At 42.0% G+C, this 20,589-nt stretch overlaps 1 protein-coding gene across 7 annotated transcripts in view; it reads right to left on the bottom strand.

Moving 5' to 3' along the window:
• The window catches only part of FOXJ3 (forkhead box J3), a 142,787-nt gene extending 131,553 nt beyond the window's left edge, over positions 1–11,234 (bottom strand). For 2 of the 7 annotated variants that reach the window (XM_061122232.1, XM_061122234.1), the window contains exon 1: positions 10,982–11,234. The gene's annotated coding sequence lies outside the window, so the exon portion shown is untranslated. Of the gene's footprint in view, positions 1–9,541; positions 9,601–10,363; positions 10,518–10,966 lie in introns of those variants that run through there. The other 5 variants (XM_061122228.1, XM_061122233.1, XM_061122230.1 and 2 more) reach the window with 4 other exon arrangements.
• Positions 11,235–20,589: the final 9,355 nt, after the last annotated feature.

Genomic DNA, 20,589 nt, shown 5'->3' with positions numbered 1-20,589 from the left:
CAGGCTGAGCCTCTTGCTACTAACTTGCATTGTTCCTCCTCACCTCTAGATTTTTGATTATGTGTTCACAGTAGACTACCCTCTCACTATCTTATTTCAAACATTATTGTTTCCAAGAAGCTTTCCAGATCATAAGGAAAACACTCTCTTCAACAAAACCCTGACTCTTTTTCTACATCAGTTCTTCAGGAAGAGACCATGCCTCTTAACTATCTTTGGATCTCTCACAATGCCCGGAACCATGTCTTGAAAGTCTAGGTGCTGAAAAAAATTTGCTGAATGAATAATCACATTCAAATATTTAAAGAGTTATCTTGTTAAAGAAGGCAAACTAGGTCTCCAATGTTGCACAGAAAATGAGAAGGAAAAAGAGATGAAGTTAGAAGCAAATTTTGCCCCAATTAAAGCTAGCAACAAACAAGCTACTTTACAGCTATAGTGACTACAGGTATTCTAAGAGTAGCTGAATGACTGTATCAAGCATTTTAGTGGGATATCTCACTGGCCTGAATAAAAGATTAACTCAAGATGTATGTCTATATTGATATGTATATTAGACAAAAGGTAACTTTTGATACAATATTAAATTCTTAAAATTAAGCTCAAATATGAAATATCCTTTCATTTATTAGTACAGCTGATCCCCAAATAATGCGAAGTTTAACCTGAGTATCTTACAGCTGCCCCTCCGTAGCTGCAGTTCCTCTGCGTCTGTGAACTCAAACCATGGACCGTGCAGTACTGCAGCAGTCACTATTGAAGAGTATTCACTACAAGTGGACCTGTGTAGTTCAAACCCTTATTGCTCAACATAACCAGTAGAGAGAAAAAAAGGAGGAGAAAAAAAAAAAAAAAAGACACTGTATCCATTCTGGAAAAATCAACACAAGGTTTCTTAATTATGCCCCCAAAACAGAACAGATACAAACACTTAGGTCATCCACCTCTGTAAGCAAATCTCCTTAGATAAGGAAATTCTTTAGGTCAATGATTTTCAATATTTTGCAGTAAGAAAAAATAATTATGAAGCCATCAGCTTCATCTAACCAAACCACTAAAAGCATTAAGTTCTTCAAAGAAATAAGCTAGTCATGCTGCCTTTCTAGTTAAAAACTAGAAAACAGAAAAAAAAAAAAATAGATACCTCCGTATGCCTAGGATCTCTCTCTGATGTCTCTCCCAAACCAAAAGTGGTCGTCTTTGCTGGCAGGGACCCTATCAGTTACTTGTGTCCCAGCTTTTAGTACAGTGCCCAGGACATACTAGATGCTGAATAAATGAGCAAACAAATGAGAAAAACTGAGTCCAATGTTGCTGGATGAAAACAAGTACTTTATAAAGTATCACTAACAGTTTTGTTTTTCTTACCAGAAATCTGCCAAGGAAATGAAAGCAAATGAGTAGATTCTTAAATCTAGTTTTTCACTAAAAAGTGCTATTTTTATGTCACTTATTTAAATGTAAATCCAAGTTCTTGGTTGCTTCTGGGGGACTAAAATTAATTTATTGATCAGCAGAGCTAAATGACAAATTTCTAATGCAAAGAAAAACCTAAAACATTTAATACACCCACAACTTGACCTATAAGATTATAATCAAATAAGTTATAAAACTGATTAACATAACTGACCAAAAAGCAAAATACTTTTATAATACCACCAAGTGCTTAAACTATTCTTCAAAAGTGCCATGCTTCACGTTTTTCAAATTCTCATTTGAACCATAAAAACCAGGTTTTTTTAGTTAAAAACTAGAAAAGAGAAGATTATAAAAATGATTATCTGCTCATGGTAGAGAACTTAGAAAATATAAACAGGTTCAAAGGAGAAATTAAAGACTACCCAATGCAAAATGGACAGGGAGGCCTGGCGTGCTGCAATTCACACGGACACGACTGAGCGACTGAACTGAACGTAAAAATGCTTTCTTTGCCAATCTTTTTTTCTGTGGAGTTAAAAATTCTTTATATACTGTCACTCTCCCTACACACTGCACAAGAGAAAACAGATTCACACTATGGCAGTAACCCAAGTATCCTCGGTAGAATCACATTCCAGGTACAATTTCTCGATCTCTAAATTTTACAGATGTATACTTTCATAAAAAATAAGACCAAATCTGCTATTTAGTAATCCTTTTGACGTTTCCCTTCTGATTCCATCTCCTTCTTACCTTCAGAATTCACAAAGAATACAAGCTGAAGTAAAAATACATCCAACTACTTGAAAAGGATCCAAATTTAACAAAGGAAGGCGCTGCTCCCAACAGTTTTTGTCCCTTAGTCTGACATCATCACAAAACAAGTTCTACTCCAAGTAGCCCAGGTCCTTTGAGGTTCTTAAACTTCAATTTCTACCTCAAAAATCCAAGTATGTCCTTCATAAAAATCTTGTCGGCTTTCTACTACAGCATCCAAGACTAAGACAGAATGCAGGGTCCAGGCTACTGTCTCTGTTCTGTATAACTGAGTAACACTATGTCAGCCTCAGCTTATGTCTCATTTTCTCCATTTGTCAAAACAAGTATTAGTTGACTTACCTACATCGAGGACTGAGTGAGGCTCCAAAATCTAACAGATCAGAGAAAAAGCTTTTCACAAAGTATTATTCAAATTAAGGTGGATATCTTTCCAATACACACATGCCCTATAATAAACATAAAACATGACTTGCCCTGATGCACACAGATGCCATTCTGACAGTGATTCCTATCTATGTACATACATATGAGACAATACCATCAACAGCTCCTTACACAGGGTAGACAGGTAAAGCATGTCACAAATTCACAGACCCAATCACACTAGCAAAAGCCGATGCGTATATTATTTTCCTGCCATGACAGTCTGCTCCATCTTCATTCAGAAAAGTCAACCTGCTCATGACTGCAGCATACTTGACTTCCATGTCTGTAATTTCCCAAAGTTGTACAGCCAAGCCACAGAAACATTTTAGTTCCCATATACACACCAGCCAAAATCTAGGATCTCACTGCACCCCACTCCCAAATCTATCTATCTAGAAGCAAACAGAATTTGAAATTGTTACTATGGAGTTCTAGCAGTCTTCCTCTGCTCACACATTCTCTCATAAATCTATGTTCCACAGTAAGGCCAGGTCTCAGCCTTATGAAATAGCCAATTCCAACTTCTGAAATCTTTAATAAGGTCACATTGACTCCACATTTTACCAATCAATCAGATCAATCTTATATCCTTGACACCACTATACCTCTGGGCAGGACTCTGTTTAGTAGAATTCATTTACAGGTTTCAGCTTTGTACTCCAGGTAAAAACTTCAACTAAAACTCAGTTTACTGGGTAAAGTCTCCTTCAGACACACAGTCATCCTAGGATCATCAGTCAACTCTTCAATTGAATCCACGACATACATATTATTTGAAAATAATGAAAAAAATAGCCAATGCTATAGCTTAAATATTTGTGTCCCCCCACAAAATTTCTATGTTGAAATCCTAACCCCTAAACATGACATTAGGAGGTGGGGTCTTTGGGAGGTGGCCAGGTCATGAAGGCAGAGCCTCCATAAATAGGATTAGCCTCTTATAAGAGAGGCTCCAGGAGGTATCCCTTGCCCTTTCCACACAGCATGAGAGCATCAGTTACGACCCAGGAAGGAGACCCTCACCAGGAGGCACTTCCATCTTGGACTTTCCAGCTTCCAGAACAGCGAGCAATCAATTTCTGTTGTTTGTAAGTTTCCCAGTCTGTGGCATTCTGTTACAGCAGCCCAAACAAAAACAGTCAAATACCAGATTTCTACAGACTCTCTCTAAAAACTTCCACCCAAGGACTTTCTCCATCTCCAAAATTATTAGCATTCAATTCAGAAGAGTTTTCTAGGACTACGTTCTAAGTGATAGTGTCTCTTACTGCATCCCATGACAGACTTCTTTACCTGTGAATAATGGGAAATAAGTCAGACGAGGGCAATGTCAATGTAGGTCTGAATATACCAAAATGAAGTCACTTAGATTACAGTAGAATTCTGAGAGCAACCGGAGTGGTTTCTTAGTCATTAGAAACTTGACAGTGCCAGAGTTCTTACCGAGTACGGTCCTAATTCTCGTATGTCAAGTTCACGTCGACCCTGTATTTTCTCTTCTTACAGTACTAAACACCATATATGAGTCTCATTTGCTCTCCATTTCAGTTGTTTTGTCTCAGTTCTATAGAAAACAACCACTTTGAAAGACACTGCGTTCTCAGGTTATCAGCTGACATGCCAAGTAAAACAGCAGTCAAACATACCTAACTAAAAAGATTACTTAAAATAAGTAGAATTCCATTGTTATAAATACATCTGGTTCCAAATAACAAAGCTATTTCCATATCCCAGCAGATGGCCCACAGTAATAATGCTTTGCTGATCTGGTTATAACAAATTCTATTAAATCCAAAATCCTGTATAGCAGATGCCTTTTCCAATTTCAGTATAAGTCAATCTCTAACCAAAACATTAAGCTTTGGTTCTTGTTATTTGTGCACTAAAGTCCATTTATGCCAATTAAGGTGGTCAAAATTTTTGACAGTTACTATAAAATGCCTCCGTAGTGTTTTCTGAGTTTTGGGGTGGAGGAGGCAAAGAGTACCTCCATTAAGGACTGAAAGGCTAACTGTTCAAAATGAAAAAGATTCATAGCTAAAGGAAAGCTGAGGAGAGTAGTTACAGTAAGCTTCAGCTGTCCTAAGCCAAGGTTTCTGAATAGTGGCAATGTGGAAAGCTAAGTGACTAACAAAGCTCACAGTGAAGAACACCTAAAATACAATTTCTGATTTGAGAGGCTATTAGCAGGGATAAACAGGAAATCAGGTACCTGGATGCCTAACAACACATATCTCTGTACACTGAAGTGTTAAAGACTGATATTTAAAAGAAATGTGGATAAAATGTCAACTTGACTTTGCTGTTTATTTCCCCAACCACACTCAAACTCGCATCTTCATATTCTGGTCATACCCTTATTTGAAACATTCAGTTCAGTTCAGTCGCTCAGTCGTGTCTGACTCTTTGCAACCCCATGAATCACAGCACGCCAGGCCTCCCTATCCATCACAAACTCCCGGAGTTTACTCAAACTCATGCCCATCGAGTCGGTGATGCCATCCAGCCATCTCATCCTCTGTCATCCCCTTCTCCTCCTGCCCCCAATCCCTCCCAGCATCAGGGTCTTATTTGAAACACTACCCTCTGTTAATTCATAACACAGTAACAGTACACTGCAGTGATTAAGAGTCACTGAGTCCTGAGAACAGACTGCAGGGGTTCAAATCCTGGCTGTTTCCGTTCCCAGCTACATATCCTTAGCCAAGTGACCTAACCTCTGTACCTATATCATCTGTAAAATTTTGGTAATAATAAGATTTACCTTCCAGAGTTGTTGTGAGAATTACATGAATAATAAATATAGTCAGAACACTTTGGAGCCCATAGTAAAGCCTCAGAAAATGTTAGCTATTATTATCACTACCTCTATCATCATCATCATCACATTAATCCTCAGTAAAGTTCTGAAAGGCAGAAATATGAAATGACTTATCTAAATCACAAACAAGTGACAAAATGCAATAAGAAAAATCTCATTTTAAACCCTGAAGTTTAACATTAAAAGTTATTCATTCCCTAAACAATGGGATTTTCCAACCTCTAATTCTCCAGTAATTCACATGAGGCTCCTTTAAGTTAGAAGAGCAGCATAAAGAAGTGGAAATAGCAACAGATATGCACTAAGATGATCTAATTGCTCCATCACTGACTTCATCTTGGGCAAGTCACCTAATCTAAACTTCAAATTGCTCACCTTAAAAAACACTTTGCCTACCTCACAGGGCTGTTGCCTGATAAACGGATAACACATGAGAAAACATATATAAGCCATAAACACACTATATCAATGTTCATGAGCCATGTGATACTCATCTTTATACCCCCAATGCCTAGCAGAATGCACAGCAGAGGTTACAATTTAAAAGAAAGCCATAAGAGGGATGGAGTTGACAGGGTGAGGATTACAATGATAAAAGAGTAAGAAACTCAAATGTCCATCAACTGATAAGTGGAGAAATAAAAGGCAGTAGAGCCAGAAGATGGAATCGTGCTGGTGGTTAGTCGTGCCCAACTCTTTGCAACCCCATGGACTGCAGCCCCCCAGGCTCCTCTGTCCAGGCAAGTATCCTGGAATGGGTTACTATTTCCTCCTCCAGGGGATCTTCCTGACCCAGAGATTGAACCCACATCACCTGCATTGGCAGGTGGATTCTTTACCACTGCACCACCTGCGAAGTTCCATACAACAGAATATTCAACAATAAAAAGGAATGAGATATTGACACATAATACAAAAATGAATAACCTTTGAAACACTACACTAAGTGAAAAAAGTCAGACACAAAAGACTATGAGTTGTATGATCCCATTTAAACAGAATGTTCAGAATAGACACATCTACAGAAATGTTAAGTACATTAGCACTTGCTTAGGACTGGGGAATGAAGGGGAAATGGACAGTGACAGCTAATGGACTCAGACTTTCTCTTTTGGGATGATGTCTGTGATGAAGGCTGCACAATTTGGCGAATACAATAAAAGCCACTGAACTGTACACTTCAAATGGGTGAATTGTATAGTATGTGAATTATGTCAATAAAAATTTTAAAAAAGAAAAGTAAGTTTGAGAGAACCTTTAAAGTATAAAATCACTGGCTTTAGAACACAAGGCTGTTTCTTTTTCAAAGAAAAAAAGTGAGTTTTCTAATATTTGAGCAGCTCTGACATGTGGACAAGAATGAGACTGAAGGAAACATTAGGAGAAAATACTAAGAATTACCACACCAGACCATAACATCTCTACAACACCTTCTGTAGAAAACAAATCTGGAATCTCTTATCCTTTCTTTCAAAATTCTCAGGTTACAAATCACCTCCTGGTCCCAATTCAAAAGTCTTTTCATCATGATCATTGTTTCTGAACTTTAAGACTGCATTTGATACTGTCTACCATATTACCCTTCCTATCCTTGGCTTCTGTGGCACTGATGTACTTCCTGGTTCTTCTCAGAAATGCTTCATCTATTAGCCTATAATGTCACCCACAGTTCCAAACCTCAAAGCTCTTTTGCCATCATACTACTTAACTTCCAACACTCATCTATTCACGTTTTTTTTAACTACCAAATACAGCCCTGCTCAATATACAATCTACATTTCATATCATCTTATAGTGATACACTACAGGATTACTCTATTCAAATCTTGATTATCTTTGCTAAGGTTGGAAAGCAGTGGTATGGCTCAACCAAAATAATTCCCATACGTTTTTTCTTTTGAGCAGATCTGTTTTTCTGATTGTTTTGCTTAGACTAATACTAAACTAGCCTACACTTCCAGAGTCAAACCAGCAAGGAGAAAAGACTATCAGGAGTTGAAGGAGGCTAATCTTTTATTGAAAAGTTGATTGTATACAATCTCAGTGCTGACCATTACCCACCCTGGCTCATTTATCTTTACAGTGACACTTTCCTAATTTCCTCATCATTATCAGCCAGTCTCCCCAAATTCTAGCCTTTAATCTTTTAATGTTTAGTTCACCCTCTTTCCTTGGCACACATCCTGGTATCACTAAGTTCAAATTAATTTTTACTCAAACATTCGCTTACATATTCTATAAATTTTTTCACAGGACAGTATAATTTAAAGACTAAGTGCATAAGCTCAAAGGCAGAACTGCCTGGATTCAAATTCTGGCTCTGCTGCTTACCCTCTATGGGATTTAGGGCAAATTACTTAACCTTTCTGTAACTCTGTTTCTTCATAGTGATAACAACACCTTATTATAAAGATTTTAGGAGTTAAATACATGTATATAGTTTAAAACACTGTACCTGGCATACAGTACTCTATAAATGCTAGTTACTGTTTTATTCCAAACATCACCATTTTATCTCAGACCCTCATCAGCTTATTCCTAAAATTCTTCAAGAGCCTTCTAGTCAGTCTTCCTACTCCAGAATGCTCAACTAATTATGAAAATCTTCCTCAGGAATAATATACTTCATCTTACTCCCAATCTTTAGAACTCACTGTGGTACTCCATCAAATTAAACTATATATCCTTACTAAGGTCCTCCATCAATACCTACTCTACCAAGCCTAAACTCATTTATTATTATAATTCATCAATAAGATGCTCTATGCCAATCAAGTTGCTCGATATCTTCTGTACTGATACACTGTCGGTGTATGTCTTGGTAAATACCCCTTCACTCTCCTGGAATACATCTCTTGCCTTTTGAAAATTTCAATTTCTCCAAATCACTTTATACCTTTGATTTTGGCTACATTGTTATCCCAACCAGGAGCTTGATGTTGCATGAAATTCTGAATGATGCATGTTATATGTTCTTTCCCCAACAAAAGTGAGAGGAGACCACATATTTTATTTCCTGTGTCTCTTCATACATAGCACAGAATTTTGCAGAAGTACACAAATACTGACTTTATAAATATGCCTCAGAATGTATCAGAACAACACTCTTTTATCTTCCACTGCCCCACCCATACTTAGCATAGTGAGGGCAGATAGAATCTGTCTTTAAGTATTTTTATTTTACATACACAGGAGAATACACTAACAATTGTACCAGATTAAAAAAAAAAAAACTCAAAGAGAATCATTGAAATCACCAGACCTCATCCAAAAACATAGCTAATAAAAGCATGAGGAAGCCCTCATATCTTCAGCAACACAAAACCAAAAACAAGATTCATCTTAACTTCAAGAAACACAAAAAGAAAACGGAAACCTAAAAAAAATTTTTTAATTCAATCAAATCTCTAGATACTACCCAAACATAAAAATGAAGCGGAGCTCATTGCTCATCTATAAATATCTGCTTATAGCCTAGGAGAAATAAAAGGCTTCCCTCATTGCTACTGTGGCCCGTTCCCTGTTAAGGGAGCAATCAATGGTCATAAAAGAGCAAAACACGGCAAGATGGAAACCTGAACCTGGAAGAGACATTAAGGAAAGAAATTACTCAAAATACATGTTTCAAAAACCAGAGAGTACAATGATACTCAAGAGAAAGAGAGGGAAAGTGAAATAAAAAAGCACCCACGAAATGAGTGACTCACTGAAACTTATCTAGTGCTGCCTTGCAAGTAAAGAGCTATGCATATAACATCCATGACATGCACACCTGTTTCACTGGCAAACAAAACAGAAAAAATAAATGTCAGAAAAAGACAAGGTAGATGCCCCATCAATCTCTAACTCCCTGGTCAATCCAACTCAGCTCATTCAGGAATCCAACCAGGAACAACACAGACGTGGATTGCACAATACAGAAAAGAAAAATCTTCGCCAACCACACACAAAAAAGTAGAACGGAGAAGTGAAAACTATACACCTCAACGCATCAGCAGCTAGAGCTTATTATTCTCTTTAGGATTAAACTGTAGAGAAAAGAGCAAGAGCAGCTCAAGGAAGAGGGGAAAATGTCAATGAAACTACGTCCCTTACTGGTGTCAATCTCAGAGAGTGCAAGTCTTGCTTCTTTCAGCTGACCAACCGTCGGCCTCCGCACAGCAAATTGACCCTAACACCTTCCAAGCCACCCGGAGGAAATCACAGAGGAAAAAACCAGCCCGCTTTAACCTCCGTCCTCACCAGCTGCAAACTGGAGGGGGGTTGGGGGGGGTGGGGGGGAGACACCCTACCACGTGGGCAGGATGCAACACACACAGGACAGCAACACGTCCGCATGGAACTGCTGCCTCTGCCCAATGCCGATAGAGGACACGGCGACAGGATGGGTGGGAACACAGGCCCCCCGCACGGGCCTCCCCACCCCGAAGGGCACCCCCGACGCGCGAGGTGCTGGCCGCTTCGCCGGCCAAAAAGCACCCCGGAGCTTGAAGGGAAGAAGCTACATCGCGCTGGGGAAGGGGGGCTAGCCCAGGCCAGGGGCAGGTTACGGAGAGAAGACGGAGGCCACTGTCCTCGGACTCGACGCCCCCGGGAATCCCGTGTAGCTCCCTCGGGCCCCGCCTGGGGGAGGGGCGGGAGGCGCGGAGCCGCCGCTTCCCTGCTGAGGGGCAGCAGCAGCTGAGAAGCGCCGCGGGGGAGGGAGGAACCCAGCCCTAGCCGCTCGCCGGGCCTCAGCCTGGGCTCAGGCCCCCTGCCCCGCCTGCCGCCCGCCGCCGGCCCCGCGACGCGGCCGCAGCTGTGAGAACGGAGAGGACGTCTCGCTGAGGGCAGCCCCTGCCTCCGTCCCGGGAGATGCCCCGGCCCCGCCTCCTCGCCCGCCGCCCCGACCCGACCGCCCCGGCGGCGGGCGCTCACCTCAGGCTGCGCAGGCCGGGACGGCCCGGCCGAGCCCCCGGCCGCTGTGTGCGTCTCCGCCCCCCGGGAAACGTCCCAACGGCGCCTGGTGCGAGCCGCTGAGGCCCGGAGCAGCGCCGAGAGCGGCGGCGGCAGCGGGAGCAGCCAACATCCGGGGCCGCGCACCCGGAACTACTTCCCGACCAGCTCCCCCTCCCGCCGCCGCCGCCGCCGCCGCCGCCGCCCCCGCCTCCCGCGACGTCGCTGCGCCACCGGTACGGCGTCGGCGGCGTCACTGCCCCTCCGCTGTCACGGCCGCGGCTATGAGCGCGAGATCCTTCCGCTGGGGCAAATAGTACCCTGGGACTCCGGGGGTGGGGGGGTGTCCTCCTTCCGCGAAGCGGGTGTCAGGCAGCCGCAGACGGCTCCGAGCGACTTGTTGAGGCGGGGAGTAGCGGGTTCTCTGTCCCTCAGAGTGGCGGCCAGGGAGTGAGGGCAGTGGGAGCGGCCCTTTAGTTGAGGACAAGAGGGACCTCCGCCTTGAACCCTCCCCAGGGACTCCGGGGCCCTGTGTCCCGGGGGAAGGGCGCCTTGCGACTTTCCCCCAAGCTCCCTTCACCTCACCGTAGCAACAGGTACCTTAGTCTCTTCGGGACACCGATCTCCGCGGCTTCTACGGCCCCTGCAAAGGCACCCTGGACCTTCAGGATACCTCTTCTTCCAGAACTCCACACGTCCCGGGTTCTAGACCCATCTCTGCCGGGTCCTCTCCTGTGCCTCGCCTTGGTTTCCTTCTCTTTAAAACAAAGGAGATGAAACGCTCAAGACCCTTCTGATTCTTAAGCAGCTGCCCAGGTTATGGTCCTTGCTATCAACAGGTGGAGCACTTAGAAGAGTAGCTGGGCGACTTGTGAACTTTGGAATTTACTTCTACGTCAGTCTTTACTGATTTTTTCTCTAAAGTATCTGCCCTGTAATTTCACGTTTAATTACATTCATACATCTTATTATTTGCCATTGCTTCCTTCGCGTTAGTCACATATAGCACCAAGTATGCTTTTGAACTCGCAGTAGGTGCTCAATATTTGGAAACTCAGATAACTTGTTAGATGAATACTGGGTTGATTGGATGAGATGAAAAGGAGAGGCCTGAGTGAATTCATCTTGGGAACATCTTTTGACGGACGTAGTCTTGTAGTAATAAGATAAAGACTGCAGGTGAAGAGCTGAGTACCCAATAACTTCAGTAAACATTGAACACCTGCCATTTACCAAGCAGTACTAGGCCCTGAGGATTCAAATTACTCCTATATCCCTTTTATACCTAAGACTCCAGCGAGATTCTGAAGATTAAAAGATTCATTCACTCATCCATCCAACAAATATTTGCTGATCAGGTTGTCAGACCCTAATTTAGTGTTTGGGTTGGATCATTGACTAGAAGCAGGAAGGGGTTGGGAATACCCTTCCAACTTGGAGCTATCATCTTAAGTATAGAGAGAAAGATGATCAACAAAACAAGAAAAGAATTTGGTATGATAGAAGGTGTTTAGTGCTATGGAGGAAAAAAAATAGACCAGGGTAAGAGGTATGAGTAAGAGGTATGAAAAAAACTGGAGGAGGAAGGAAGAAAAGTGGGATTTTTTTTTAACCTCAACCATTTCTTCATCAATAATTAGTTCATTTACTTCAACTGGACCATGTTAGGTGCTGGGGGGCTTCAGTGAACGATAAGCCAAGGTTCTGCCACTGGTAGAGACCACAGGCCAGGTGCTTTCACTTGCCCTCATTCAGTGTTTTCACCAAGTCCCTTAGTTAGAGCTCCTGTGTTCATCTTTACAGCTGATGAAGTTGAAGCTGAGAACTGGGACTCAAACTCAGTGACTTCTGAGTCCAGCTCCCTTTCCAGCTTCACCTCAGCTGAGAACTCATATATTTCTGTTTCATGCCTCTCCTCTTTCATCAGGTAGACTGATCCATGAGTATAGATGAATGACATTAGATCTGCATTGGGGCAAAAGGGAGGGAGAAAAGAAAATATTTAGGGGAAAAGAGGGGGGGACATCAAAAAATCTAGACATGTAGAGCAAAGAAAAGGGGTAGCAAAGAAGACTTCAGTTCAGTTGCTCAGTCGTGTCCAACTCTTTGGGACTCCATGGACTGCAGCATGCCAGGCCTCCCTGTCCATCACCAACTCCCGGAGTTAACCCAAACTCATGTCCATTGAGTCAGTGATGCCATCCAACCATCTCATCCTCTGCCATCCCCTTTTCTCCTGCCTTCAATCTTTCCCAGCATCAGGGTCTTTTCTAATGAGTCAGTTCTTTGAATCAGGTGGCCAAAGTATTGGAGTTTCAGCTTCAGCATCAGTCCTTCCAATGAATATTCAGGACTGATTTCCTTTAGGATGGACTGGTTGGATCTCCCTGCAGTCCAAGGGACTCTCAAGAGTCTTCTCCGACACCACAGTTCAAAAGCATCAATTCTTTGGCGCTTAGCTTTCTTTATAGTCCTTTATAGTTTCTTTAAGAAGACTTAGTGGAAGAGAAATGTAGGTAGATTCATAATAGCTTATTCCAATTCCAGTTTTACAGAATGAGATTTTTAAATAGAACCATCAGGGAGAACCCAATTCATAAGGTGACTTTAATGAGAAACTTGAAAGAAGTGAGGAGTGAGTCATGCAATGGATAGTAAAAAGTGTCCTAGGCAGAAGGAACAGCCAGTGGAAAGGCCCTGAAGTGAAAGTATTTGTGGAAATGTTAGAAATAGTGGAGGCCAAGACAACTGGAGCTGGGTAAGCAAATGAAAGAGGAATGGGAGATAAGGTCAGAGAGTGGGGTCTTGTCAGCCACTGTAAGGATCTTGGCTAAAGTGGACACACTACAGGGCTTGGAACAGAGGAGTGATATGATCTGATTCATGCTTTCAGAGGATCACCCTGGCTATGTGCTAAGAGTAGATAGCAAGTTGACATTGATGGACGCCAGAGGCTCCATTAGTCAGGTGCAGAATAATAGCTTGGACCAAATTGTTAGCAGTGAGTAGGTTAAATAAGACACAGTTTCTGTATTTTAAGAACTCACAGTGTAGTGGAAAGCAGATAAGTAATTACAATACACTGTGATAAGGGAAATAGTATCCTGAAGAAGAGGCCACCCTTGCCAGTTTTTCTGACAGAGTAGTCATTCCGTCTTCTACCAAGTTGCCAAGGGAGTTGAAAGTTCTGTGTTCTTTGTTGGATCACTGGGTGGATCCTTGATAACATAGATAACATTTGTCTTCTTCCCAGCCCTTCAGGACTTGAAGCCCACTATCATCTGAGTGGTGCTATGAGCAGAAAGTTACTAAAGAACAGTCATAGCATTTAAGGAGATGGGCAAAAATGGGATTATCCCTATTTGCCAGAAGAAGAAAACAAGACCAATAGTCAATGTTTTAACCTGAGACTGGGAATCAAGGTCCTCAAAGTCCCAAACCAGGAATCTCTCTGAGCCACTTGAGTTGAGTCAGCCAGATGATGGAATAAAAGAGTAGAAAGATATTTTGGATAGCTGCCAGAATGGGGTTGGGAGCTTGGGAATCAGCAGCCTTTGAGAAGGAAAGAATCACAAGCCCCAGAATTTCAAAGGCTGAGGACCACCTTATCCCCTACCCCACCCCCCAAAAGTTGTAAGGACCATAGCATGGAGGGGGGTGGTTCTGGAATAGTAGGGGCAGGGTTAGCAGGGGTGGGTAGGAAAAGCTTAAAGCTCAGATTGGGAAGGCAGACTTGGGTTCAACCTCATGTTTTACATCTTACTTCCTATGTGCCTGCATCAAGTTACTTAGTTTCTCTTTGTCTCTATTTCCAGGTGTTTTAAATAGGAAAAATAACCATAGCTACATAGGAAAAGAGATCATGCACAAGTTGCCATAAAATAAAGACCCCCCAAAGACAGCTACTCCTAGGTACAAGGTCGAGTACAAGGTACAAGGCACAGAAAAGAGTAGTTGATAGTCTTGGGAGATGAGCATGGCCTGGAAGGGAGAGTGTGGTGCAGGAGAGCCCTCAGAAAGAAAATGGTATCCAACTCAGGGGATGATCCTTAAGAGAAATGAGATAGAGGATTTATTGTTTTGTGTTGTTTGCAATCTTTTCCCAGCCTCACCTTGATTATAAATTTCCTGAAAGAAAGTCCCAAACTGGACTGCCACAGCCCTACAAAACCTTAATTCAGCACTGGCAGTGTGTCAATAGCAGGGTGTTCAACACTTCACATGACCCACAGCCAATTAGACAAATGAGGCTTTACCTGATCCTTTCTCCCTCTTTATTATAAAACGAAAGTAGAAAATAAGGAATGAATTGGCGGTGCTAGTAGTAAAGAACCCACTTGCCAATGCAGGAGATAAAAGAGGCACAGGTTTGATCCCTGGGTCAGGAAGATCCCTGGAGGAGGGCATGGCAACCCACTCCAGTAGTCTTACCTGGAGAATCCCATGGACAGAGGAGCCTGGCAGGCTACAATCCACAGAGTCACAAAGAGTCAGACATGACCGAAGTGACTTAGCATACACACAAGACCTGCAAAGGGGAGAGAGCCCTTTCCATCATTCCCAGTCCTGGAGGAGCTTTCCAGACTCCCTGGGTATCTTTATATAATACTTTATATTTCACGTATTAGATTTCTTTAAAAAAAAAAAAAAAGCTATACAGAGGCTACTGGGAGGTTTTTAGCACCACTAACTGCTATTTAATGATACTTGGGTGTTTGGTGTTGGTCACTCTGCACACTTAAATAACATTCAATAACCATTTATCAAGCAACTACTCTATAACAGGTATTAGGCTGAACACTATGGAGTCAAGAGGGGATAAGTAAATTCTGTACCTTCCGTGGGCTCCCAGGCTTCTGGAAAAACAGACATGTTAACAGTCAATCCCAGTGCAGTTAGTAGACATTTGTACTTGTACCACAGGAACAAAGGAAAAGCAAGACTTAACTCTGTCAGGTTGGTTGTGGAGGGGAATACCAAGAGAGCTTCACTCTCATAGGTATGATTAAGGCCAAGTCTGAATAAATAGGTAGGAGTTTGCCACAGAGACAGAAGCAGGGCTGAGGGTAAAGAAAGTAAATTTGCAGTAGAGGAAGAAAGCTTGTGCAAAGTCAAGGGATTGGGTGGATACAAGAAAAGTAGAGGCGACAGAAATTACAGTCTTAAAAGTGGTCATTAAACACTAATGGCTAATGAAAAGAGTTAACTCATGAATCTAGACCATATCGCTCTATGTAAACCATCCATAAATTGAGTTCCTGCCCTCTAGGAGCTTGGTGTTAACCTCAGATTTTATCACTAAGGCAAAATGTGATCCTTCCCAAACACTCTACTGCTTAATCATTCTCACAAGAAAGGAGTAACTTAAACTATATTTCACCAATAGAAAGTGGAAGGCTAAATCTTTTTTCAAAGCAATGAATTTATACTAGTGCACGCAGACCACCTACCTCCCCCATACCCACCTTCCAACCATCTTCCTTGTAACCACCTGGTTTAAACCTTGGCTTCCCTCCATTCTCAGAATCAACCGACCTAATTAAAAGCATAGTGAAAGACACAAGGGCACTGAGACAGCTGAACAAACAAGAACAAATGCAAAGATTAAATAAGGTATGTACATTATGTACAAGCAATGGTGAAGATGAAGTTTGGGTAATGCTAGAAAGCGTGAGTCAGAAGATGTTCAAGTGGAGTGGGGGCAGAGGAGCCCTCTCTTCGAGTGACTTCAGAGCGACTCTTGGAATCATAGAAGGAAAGGAACCTGGTGAACAGGAAAGAGCAGCCAAGATTTGCAACCCAAAGGATCCTGAAACTCTGGGTACAAACGTGGTATTTAGGAAACTATTTGGTTTCAAGTTGTGAACTTATTTACCTCTCCCTGTCTGATGGGCTAAATAAGAATGATCAAGAAACCCCAATGCTAGAGGGATAGTGGTAGGGAGGGGCTAATATTTATTGTTTCTTGTGTGATTAGAAATGTGATAGACCCTTTGCAAATATTTTCACTTAATCCTTAGAGCAAAAGTATGAGGTGGGTCATCCCCATTTTAAAGAAGGGGGAAAACAAATGCTCAGTGGTTTCAGAGTGATGGACTGAGAATTTGAACCCAGGACTGTGGCTCTAAGCTCACCTTCAAAGACCCTCTAACCTGTCAGTTTACATTAATATGAGAAATGTAACCTCCTGGGTGCTAGCCATTGCAGGAGGGTATATTTACATCCAAGTACCACTTCAGGAAACCTTTCAAACCATATCAGAGACACAGCTGAGGTGGGAACCTCTACACGAAAAATCCCAAAGAATTCACTTCATTTTCCTATTGACACAAACACAGTCCAAATAGTCTCTGCTAAGAGAGGGGGCAGGAGACTGAAAATCTGCTTGTTTTGCAATCAAGAAAGGGTAAAGCGCCCATATTATTGTTCCCAAACATTTCCTGTGTCTCTGGAAGGGTGGATTGTACTTCCCCCACTCCCTCCGCAACAGGTTTGGTTATGTGACTTGCATTAGTCAGTGAAATGTGAGTGACTGGATGAGCCACCTCCAGGTGGAAGCTTTGCGTCAACCTGGAAGCTTTGAGTCAGAGCACTTCACTTTGTTTTCTTTTCCTGCTGCCCTGATGACCAGCAATGTTCAGGATAGAGAGTGATCCATCTGCCTTCGTCCTAGAGGGAAGATCATGTGCAGCAAAGCTGACCTGGGAATGACACTCAGCCTAAGTGAGGAAACTAACTTTTGCTGATAGGCCACTGAAAACTGGAAGTTGCTCCTGTAGCGTAACAGAGCCTGTCCTGACTAATGCAGAGCCTTGTTGTTGTTATTGTTTAGTCAATAAGTCACATCCAGCTCTTTGTGACTCTATGAACTGCAGCGTCCAGGCTTCCCTGTCCTTTGTTATCTCCCAGAGTTTGCTCAAACTCAGGTCCTTTGAGTCAGTGATGCCATCCAACCATCTCATCCTCTGTCGTCCCCTTATCCTCCTGCCCTTAATCTTTCTCAGTATCAGGGTCTTTTCCAGTGATTTGATTCTTCACATCAGGTGGCCAAAGGATTGGAGCTTTAGCTTCAACATCAATCCCTTCTAATGAATATTCAGGATTGATTTCCTTTAAGATTGACTGGTTTGATCTCCTTGCAGTCCAAGGGACTCTCAAGAGTCTTCTCCAGCACCACAGTTTGAAAACATCAATTCTTTGGCACTCAGCTTTCTTTATAGTCCAACTCTCACATCCATACGCAACTGAAAAGCCATAGCTTTGACTATGCAGAACTTTGTCAGCGAAGTGATGTCTCTGCTTTTTAACAGGTTGTCTAGGTTTGTCATAGCTTTTCTTCCAAGGAGTAAGCATCTCTTAATTTCATGGTTACAGTCATTTTGGAGTGACTGTATGTATGAACCACCTCCACAGTGATTTTGGAGCCCAAGAAAATAAAATCTGTTGCTGTTTCCACTTTGACTGGATGCCAAGATCTTAGTTTTTTGAATACTGAGTTTAAAGCTAGCCTTTTCACACTCCTGTTTCACCCTCATCAAGAGGCTCTTTAGTTTCTCTTCAGTTTCTTCCATTAGAGTGGTATCACTGCATATCTGAGGTAGTTAGTATTTCTTACCGCAATCTTGATTCTAGCTTGTGACTCATCCAGCCCAGCATTTCACATGATGTACTCTGCATATAAGTTAAATAAACAAGGTGACAGTATACAGCCTTGTTGTACTCCTTCCCCAATTTGGAACCAGTCCGTTGTTCCATGTCCAGTTCTAACTGCTGCTTCTTGACCCACATACAGATTTCTCAGGAGACAGGTAAAGTGGTCTGGTATTCCCATCTCTTGAAGAATTTTCCACGGTTTGTTGTGATCCACACAGTCAAAGGCTTTAGCCTAGTCCATTAAGCAGAAGTAGATGTTTTTCTGGAACTCTCTTGCTTTTTCTATGATCCAACAGATGTTGGCAATTTGATCTCTGGTTCCTCTGCCTTTTCTAAGTCCAGCCTGCACATCTGGAAGTTCTCAGTCCATGTACTGCTGAAGCCTAGCTTAACAGATTTTGAGCATTACCTTGCTAGCATGTGAAATGAATGCAATTGTATGGTGGTTTGAGTATTCTTTGGCATTGCCTTTCTTTGGGACTGGAATGAAAACAGACCTTTTCCATCACTGTGGCCACTGCTGAGTTTTCCAAATTTGCTGGCATATTGAATGCAGCACTTTCACAGCATCATCTTTTAGGATTTGAAATAGCTCAGCTGGAATTCCATTACCTACATTAGCTTTGTTCGCAGTGATGCTTCCTAAGGCCCACTTGACTTCACACTCTGAAATGTCTGGCTCTTGGTGAGTGATCACACCATCGTGATTATCTGGGTTGTGAAGATCTTTTTTGTGTAGTTCTTCTGTGTATTCTTGCCACCTCTTCTTAACATCTCCTGCTTCTGTTAGGTCCATACCATTTCTGTCCTTTATGGTGCCCGTCCTTACATGAAATACTTGATATCTCCAGGTTTCTTGAAGAGATCTCTAGTCTTTCCCATTCTATTGTTTTCCTGTTTTTCTTTGCTTTGTTCACTTAAGAAGGCTTTCTTATCTCTTCTTGCTATTCTCTGGAACCCTGCATTCTGTTGGGTGTGTCTTTCCCTTCCTCTCTTACCTTTTGCTTCTCTTCTTTTCTCTGCTATTTGTAAAGCCTCCTCAGACGATGACTTTGCTTTCTTTTATTTCTTTTTCTTTGGTATGGTTTTTGGTCACCGCCTCTTGTACAATGTTACAACCTCTGTCCATAGTTCTTCAGGTACTCTGTCTACCAATTCTAATCCCTTGAATCTATTTGTTACTTCTACTGTATAATCATAAGGGATTTTATTTAGGTCATACCTGAATGGCCTAGTGGCTTTCCCAACTTTTTTTCTTTTGCTGATCCAAATTTCTGGAGTCATCCCCAGGTAAAAGAGTTTGTGTGGGAATTACGTGAAAATAGAGGAAATGGATGGTTGGTGTAACGTTTCTTGATGTTTAGTCACTAAGCAGTGTCTGGCTCTGCAACACCATGGACTGCAGCACGCCAGGCTCATCTATTCTCCAGTATCTCCTGGAGTTTGCTCAGACTCTTGTCCATGGTATAATATAGTGAAAGGTTTTAAAATACAGGATTTGAAGCTCAATCCTGATCTGTGGGCTTAGACAAGCCTTTATAAGATAGGTTCCATGGACCGTGTCACATCCCAGAGGAAGTTACAAAGAAGGTTATGGTATAGCCCCTGTTTTGGAGGCAAGAGCCACCTCATTCATTTTTTTTTTCCACCTCATCCATTTTTAAACCTAGCACCCTACTGGGTACCTGGCACCCACTAGGCATTCAATACATTTTTTTTCATTCAATACATTTTTATAATTTTTTAAAACTAATGCTAAGGAATGATCTGGAAACATAACTAATGTCTTCTAACTCCCCACAAAGGCTCTTCTATGTTGTAGTGTATTGCCCACTGGGTTAAGGGATCTTGGAGGGGATGGCTGTGGTGATTTTATTAGTCAGTTTTTAATATAATACTTTACAAGTGATATGCACCTCATTTATTTGAAATGCCAAATAAATGAAAAATAGCTGGGACATTGAGATCTGCAGGGCTGGAGTAAGATAGGCAGTTAAGGCACACAAATCTCCTGGAGGAAATTATGAAGAGTAGAAAACCTTGAAGAAGAGCCCAGCCGACTTGGAAGGAGAAATATAGCTTGAAGTGCACTGTGAATCAAGTTTCTTAACAGGCCTGATTAAGAGAATATACAGGTGACGGTTAACCTCAGGCAAACGAAGGAGCATCTCCAAAGAGTTCAGGACAGTAATTGGAAAACCTTCCATGAAACATCATTGAAGCAAGCATTGAAGAAAGCCCTGCAAGTGAATTAGGACTACCCAGATCAGTGCTTCAAAACCAGAAAGAGATTTAAACTGTTACTAACACTCACTTAAACAGTTAAGACACTGCATACATGACATGCAGCTGATTCCAAATTATAACAGCATTGAGCATAATTAGTTTATTCAAAGGACAGACACAAAGCAGAGAAGTGAAGAGTGACCCGGTGAACCTGTTAGGGTTAAACTTAACAGGTAAACCAAACTGAGTAACATGTACAAAAAAAAAATTTTTTTTTTTTGGTCAAGAATTTACATTGGGGTTTCTTTTGATAAAAATAACAGAAATCC

Source organism: Dama dama, chromosome 20, assembly GCF_033118175.1.
Source record: "Dama dama isolate Ldn47 chromosome 20, ASM3311817v1, whole genome shotgun sequence".
Lineage (NCBI taxonomy): Eukaryota > Metazoa > Chordata > Mammalia > Artiodactyla > Cervidae > Dama > Dama dama.
Note: the sequence above shows the minus strand (reverse complement) of the source record. Positions and strands in the feature narration are given on the sequence as shown.